Source organism: Microcaecilia unicolor, chromosome 1 (assembly GCF_901765095.1).
Source record: "Microcaecilia unicolor chromosome 1, aMicUni1.1, whole genome shotgun sequence".
Classification (NCBI taxonomy): Eukaryota; Metazoa; Chordata; class Amphibia; order Gymnophiona; family Siphonopidae; genus Microcaecilia; species Microcaecilia unicolor.
In genome coordinates, this window is record NC_044031.1 from 34,294,704 (window position 1) to 34,301,925 (window position 7,222).

Consider the following 7,222-nt stretch of genomic DNA (forward strand, 5'->3'; position numbering starts at 1 on the left):
GGAAGGGAAGGCTGGAGGCAAGCTGAGCCTGCTGCTTTCAGTGCCACCGCCACAACTTGAGGTAAAATAAAAGATTTAAATGCAGGAATGAAAGGAGGGCTATCGGGGAGCTGAGGGCAGACAGGTGAACCGGTGCTGGGGTTGGAACTGGAACTCGAGGGCTGAAAAGGGGGGTAGGTGGAGGCTGGGGTGAGTCACTGCACATGGATGGGAGGGGAGGATAGGGGGCAAAGGAGAATTGCTGGACATGGAGGGGAGAGAGGAGACATCGCTGGATATGGATGGTTAGGAAAGGGCAGAGGAGAATCGCTGGACATGGATGGGAGGGGAGGATAGGGGCAGAGGAGAATCGCTGGACATGGATGGGAGGAAAGACGGGGCATCTTTCCTGCCCTGAACAATCCACTAGACCACCAGGGATGCTGCCTTCAGGTATGTGCTGTGAGTGGGACCCTTTGGCTCTGGGGATCGGGGAGGAGGTCTGTAATTGGTAGGTGAGGTGGGGTGTGGAGGGGAGGATACTGTAAAAAAAAAAGTTACATTCTTAAAAATGCTTCCGTCTTATGCATAGGGATGTACACAGAGGAAGTATAATAAGGGAATAACTTTTCATAGGTAGAGTAGTAATTTGTTATAAATCGTAATCAGTGTGTCATTTGGAGGGGCTGGTTATAGGGACACCTAACCCTGTTATTGGTGCAGAGATTTTTTTTTCTCCTGGTAAAGGGCTTCTAAAACAGACATCATGTTATGAGAATCAGGTGCTCAACGTTAAAAGTTTCTATTTATTTACTTATTTATGGCATTTTATCCCACATTAAACATGAATTAGATTGGAACCTGGTAGCATTTAAAAAAGTTTCCCGGAGAGAGTAATGCATTGCCCCCCCACCCCAGGCTCTCTCCCAGTGTATAGCCAACTCTGCAATTTGGGGGGGGGAGGTTCACAGGTGGACCGGGGAGAGAGCCTGTTGTTAAACATTTACCAGCACACCACTGGCTCAGGCCCACCCAAAATTGGCTGTCTGGCTATGCCACTGGTTGCAGCTCTTGCTTCTGCTGTTCCTGCGCCTGCTTCAGATTGGTCATTGAAGGGCATTAGGGTTCAAAAGGATTCATCAGGGGTTGGGAACTAATTCTTGCAGTATAAAATTACTAATCTAACCCCTCAAACTTCAAATTTCTAACCCAGTTGGTGGGCTCAAGCTCTTTCATTACCGGCCTCTTACCAAAGTCTTCATAGATCTAGGTTTTCTAATAATTTAAGTAGAGAGGTGTGGTAGCCGTGTTAGTCCACTCTTAAAGGTTATCAATAGAAATCAAACAAAATAAAACATGGAAAAGAAAATAAGATGATACCTTTTTTATTGGACATAACTTAATACATTTCTTGATTAGCTTTTGAAGGTTGCCCTTCTTCCTCAGATCGGAAATAAGCAAATGAGGTAGCAGATAGTATATATGAGAGAAACATCAAAGCATTACTTTGACTGTCTGACAGAATGGGAGGGTGGGGGTATGCATGGGGACATCAAAGTATTTCATTCATATTCTAACAGAATGGGTGTTGGTAGGTGAGAGAAGGGTAATAAACAGAGAAAATAAACAGAGAAATACAGCTTTATGTTTTATAATGAGTTAGAAAACCCAGATCCTTATTAAGTCCTGTTTGTTGGGTGTCAAAATATTCAATCATTCTTATTTCAAAGGTCTTATGTTCCTGTATTGTTTTAAAATTACCTTACAGGAACGTAAGAGCCCTGGGAGGTCCACAGGTGTAGGAGGTTATGGGCTGGGTCCTGTGTAGCTAATTAACCACTTCATACCCCAACTGAGAGGTGAAAGAAAAAAGAAGTGAGCTGGCAGCAGAAGAGAGATCCCCCTGGAAGATACTGGCTAACCCTATGGACTTGTGGTGGACTGTGTGTCCAAAGGAGAGAAGCAGGCTGAAATTCCTGGGGTAAGAAGTCCCTAAAGCATTAGTGTTGGACTGTGTGTCAGTACTTATAGGAACTGTGTGTTCAAAGAAGGAAGGACTGTGTGTCCAAAGAAGGAAGGACTGTGTGTCCCAGTACTGAGAGAAGCAGGCTGCAAAGCCTGGGGTTAAAAGTCCCCAAAGTACTGAAGTTAGTACTGAGCCCATGTATCTGTGTGGGGAGGCTCAGTGTGAAGACCTATGAAGGCATAAAGTATTAAGCTAGAAGAAGTGTGCCCAGGGGCTGGAATAAAGAGTTGCCTGAGAAATATGCTGTTGGTGAAACCTGTTTACTTTTCTTAGTGGGAACCAGGTCACCCTGAGCGAGAAGGGGTTGCACACTAATTTGCATATAACCTGCATATTGAGAACCAGGTCACCCAGTGTGAGAAGGGGGATATCACAAATGGGACTTGACTGTTGAACAACCACTGGATGATAAGGATGTCAGAGGATCCTTGCTACCCTTGGCAGTGGAATACTACTGGTAGAAAGGTGAAGCCATGGGAAGAGCTGAGGATGGGTGTAGACCCAGGCAGTCGGTATATCCCCAATGAAGAGAGATGGAGGTGTCCTTGGAGGTTCCAGAGGCTGTGTTCCAAAAGCTCGTCGAGGGGGCCAACACTAGCAAAAGCACTTTGCTCACCTATCCCAGGTAAAGGGTACCTAGGGGGGAGGTGAGGGTGGATTTGTAAGATCTGGAGGCTTGGGAGTGGCTGTAGGGGATGGAGGAGGCCACAAACACACACACCTACAAGGAGGTGCAGTGCAAGTGTGGGGGCCATGAGAGTAAACAGGCCACACTTGGATGTGTTTTTTTGTGATTACAGGCTGCACCCCATTGGACGGCCAGGAAGGCTGGAGGCCTGAGAAGCTGGAGGAGCCGGAGAGGAGAAGGCCAGAGCACTTGCCTGGGTCAGTGGCCAATGGAGAAGATCTAAAAAGATGGACATTGAGAACCAGGTGTTGGGGCTTGCAGGGGATGAGGGTCAGAAGGGACCTGCTCCAGAGCGCATTTCTCGGTGGGAGCATGGTATCGTCGGGTGCCCTAGTGAGAGGGAAGGGCCCGGGCCATGTGAAGTGCTAAGAGAGGAGTCGTCAGGTTTCCTCTTTCTCGGAGGGATCATGGTATCGTCGGGCGCCCAGTGAAAGGGAAGGGCCCGGGCCATATGAGGTGCTAAGAGGAAGATAAGGGACCTAGGCGAGCTAGGTGACCCCTCCCTCAGACGGTACATGGTATCGTCGGGCGCCCAGGAGGTAGGAGGGGGCTGCAGGGGATAAGGGTCAGATAGGGCCCGCTGTGGTGAGAGCCCCTCAACGCCTAGTGAATGGGAAGGGCCCGGGCCATGTGATGTGCTAAGAGGGGGATGAGGAGCCTAGATGGGGGTGGTGAGGCCCAGAGATAGAACAGGGATGAGCCTGAAAAAGAGTATAACCCCCTGTGTAAAATTGCTGCTCCTCAGTGGAGAAGACTTAAAGGGTTACTGAGGGTGAGCAGCAATTAGCTTAAGGGTGGGGGTATGTGATAAGTAAGAGGCCGACCTATCCTGGGCAGGCCCCTAGATGGCACTGTTCCCCTACAAATGTCCAGGATGTCCGGGGTAGGCGCTAGGAGAATAGGTGGAGGTCGCTAGGACCGGGGAGAGCCCTAGGAGGTCCACAGGTGTATGAGGTTATGGGCTGGGTCCTGGGTAGCTAATTAACCACTTTATACCCCAACTGAGAGGTGAAAGAAAAAAGAAGTGAGCTGGCAGCAGAAGAGAGATCCCCCTGGAAGATACTGGCTAACCCTATGGACTTGTGGTGGACTGTGTGTCCAAAGGAGAGAAGCAGGCTGAAAATCCTGGGGTAAGAAGTCCTTAAAGCATTAGTGTTGGACTGTGTGTCAGTACTTATAGGAACTGTGTGTTCAAAGAAGGAAGGACTGTGTGTCCAAAGAAGGAAGGACTGTGTGTCCCAGTACTGAGAGAAGCAGGCTGCAAAGCCTGGGATTAAAAGTCCCCAAAGTACTGAAGTTAGTACTGAGCCCATGTATCTGTGTGGGGAGGCTCAGTGTGAAGACCTATGAAGGCATAAAGTATTAAGCTAGAAGAAGTGTGCCCGGGGGCTGGAATAAAGAGTTGCCTGAGAAATATGCTGTTGGTGAGACCTGTTTACGTTTCTTAGTGGGAACCAGGTCACCCTGAGCAAGAAGGGGTTGCACACTAATTTGCATATAATCTGCATGTTGAGAACCAGGTCACCCTGAGTGAGAAGGGGGATATCACAACCTATAGAAATGATAAGTAGTAGTGGCAGTATCGGTGGTTGGGAGGTGGGGCTAGTGGTTGGGAGGCAGGGCTGGTGATGGCAGACTTCTACGGTCTGTGCCCTGAAAATGACAGATACAAATCAAGGTCCGGTAAACATATAAAGTAGCGAATATGAGTTTATCTTGTTGGGCAGACTGGATGGACCGTACAGGTTCCTTTCTGCCATCACTTACTATGTTACTAGATGGATACAGCGCTGTACATTTGAACATGAAGAGACAGTCTCTGCTCAACAGGGAGGTGGTGATGAAAACAGTAACAGAATTCAAAAATGCGTGGAATAAACATAAAGGAATCCTGTTCTGAAGGAATGGTTCCTCAGAAGCTTAGCGGAGATTGGGTGGCAGCACCAGTGATTAGAAGGCGGGGCTAGTGCTGGGCAAGACTTCTATGGTCTGTGCCTTGAAAATGACAGATACAAATCAAGGTCAGGTATACACATAAAGTAGCACATATGAGTTTATCTTGTTGGGCAGACTGGATGGACAGTGCGGGTCTTTCTCTGTCATCATCTACTATGTTACTATGAATGGATTCCCAGAAGCTTAGCGGAGATTGGGTGGCAGCACCGGTGGTGGGAGGCGGGGCTAGTGTTTGGGAGGCGGGGCCAGTGCTGGGCAGACTTCTACGGTCTATGCCCTGAAAATGACAGATACAAATCAGGGTCAGGTATACACATAAAGTAGCACATATGAGTTTACCTTGTTGGGCAGACTGGATGGACCGTACAGGCCTTTCTCTGCTGTCACCTACTATGTTACTATGTGAGAAGAGGAGAGATGTTGGATTTGGGGGTGGGTGGGAGGATTATCAGTCCTTTAGGGAAGGGATTTGATATATTGCCTTTCTGTGGTTATAATCAAAGCGATTTAGATATTATATACACAGGTACTTATTTTGTACCTGAGGCAATTAAGGGTTAAGTGATTTGTCCAGAGTCACAAAGAGCTGCAGTGAGAATTAATAATACTTCTGCAATTAATAGTGATAAGTTTAATCAAAATGCAGTCATCGTTAATCTGAATCCTTTCAGTCACTTTTCTCATTCAAATTTCCAAGAGGCAACCTCCTGCCAGGGGTGTGCTGGTAAATTGTTAACAGGGGGCTCTCTCTCGCCAGCAAAGTAAAAGAGAATTCAGGAGGGGCCCAAGCCCACATTTTGGGATCCATTTGTTAAAGTAGCCATGGAGAACCGGCTCCCAACATTCTTAAAAACTTAACAAACGGCTCTCGAGAGCCTGTGAGAGCCTGCTCCAGCACACCACTGCCTCCTGCCATGATATCATGTTTCACATCACTGCCTCAGGGTCAATGTTCCTTGTCTACACTCCAAGCCTGAGTGCTTAAGCCTACAAAGCTTTATTTATTTATTTGTATCCCACATATTTGTAGGCTCAATGTGGCTTACATAGTACCGGAAGGCGTTTGCCGGCTCCGGTGACAGCAGATACAAAGTGATATTGTGGTAACTCCATATTCTCTTGGAAATTTTAATAAGTGACTGAAAGGATTCAAAATTAATATTTCATTAGATTTCATTAAATGAATTTCCGATCTGACGAAGAAGGGCAACCTTCGAAAGCTAATCAAGAAATGTATTAAGTTATGTCCAATAAAAAAGGTATCATCTTATTTTCTTTTCCATGTTTTATTTTGTTTGATTTCTATTGATAACATTAAATGATTAGAAAACCTGGATCTATGAAGATTTTGGTGAGCAGGATATAATCCTGAGGGAAAGAAGAGAGACAGAAACAGAAATGCATTTCCTCCTGTACTGTACAATATACAAAAAGATCAGTGATGCAGGTTTCGCAAAACCGAGAGAGAAAATCCAAGAATGAGCAGGAAAAACTCATCCCAGGGACAGAGGAGAAATAGAAACAGAAATGCATTTCCTTCTGTACTCTGTAAAATACAAAGAAATCAGAGATGCACATTTCCCAAACCTGAGAGCAGGAAAAACTCAGTAGAATCCCAGTTAAAGAAGAGAAATAGAAACAGAAATGCATTTCTCCTGTACACTGTAAAATGCAAAGAGATCAGTGATGCACAGTTCCCAAAACAGAAAATGAAAGAATGCGCAGGAAAAATGCAGTAGAATCCCAGCAGTGAATGAGGAGAAACAGCAGCAGCAGCAGGAGCAGGAAAATCTATTCTATTTGGCCACCAGGCAAGAAATGTGACCTGAGCAGAGACAGTGCAGTCCAGCTCCAGAGTCAGGAAATCAGATACAAATACTGTAACTTTATTGAGACGACATTTTTGTGTTGCCAAAGTAGTACATTTACTGATAGGTACTAATACATTTTCTGTTCCAGTTGTGTTACTGTTACTGGGTTTTGGTTTATTTGTTTACTACTTTTTCTTTTTATATCCCGCCTTTATCCAAGGCGGGTAACAATATTCACATGCATAGTGTTGAACACGTAACAATCGCTAAGCTTGTTAAGCTAAAACATGATCACTAGACTGGTCCTAACCAAGAAAAAAAGAAAGAAAAAACAAAACTACAGAGAAAGAGAAAGATGCGTCGATCAACTAAGTCTTCATGTAGCCAAAAATGTTTTGACAAACAGATCTGAAGAGGACAGGTACAGATCAAGGTAGGGTATACACAAAAAGTAGCACATATGAGTTTATCTTGTTGGGCAGACTGGATGGACCGTGCAGGTCTTTTTCTGCCGTCATCTACTATGTATGTTGCTATGTGTTTTGTTTCCCTTTTTCTTATAATCACTTTAATGCATTACTTTGGCAACACAGCTCCTGTTGTCGGTGCTGGACTGCAGCAGGAGATACTGACTGACAATCAGAGACAGCTCTAGTTTCGCTTTCAACCAACCTCCTTCCTCCCTCCTCCCCTTCCAAAATAGGACTACATTTCCCAGCATGCCATCCAGACCTGCATGGATCCATCTCCGGACTACATTTC

General features: G+C 45.8%; 1 protein-coding gene across 1 annotated transcript in view; it reads right to left on the reverse strand.

The window, feature by feature from the left end:
- Positions 1 to 7,222, reverse strand: part of LOC115464772 (oocyte zinc finger protein XlCOF6-like) — a 524,570-nt gene that overhangs the window by 324,911 nt on the left and 192,437 nt on the right. The gene's annotated exons all lie outside the window — the stretch shown is intronic.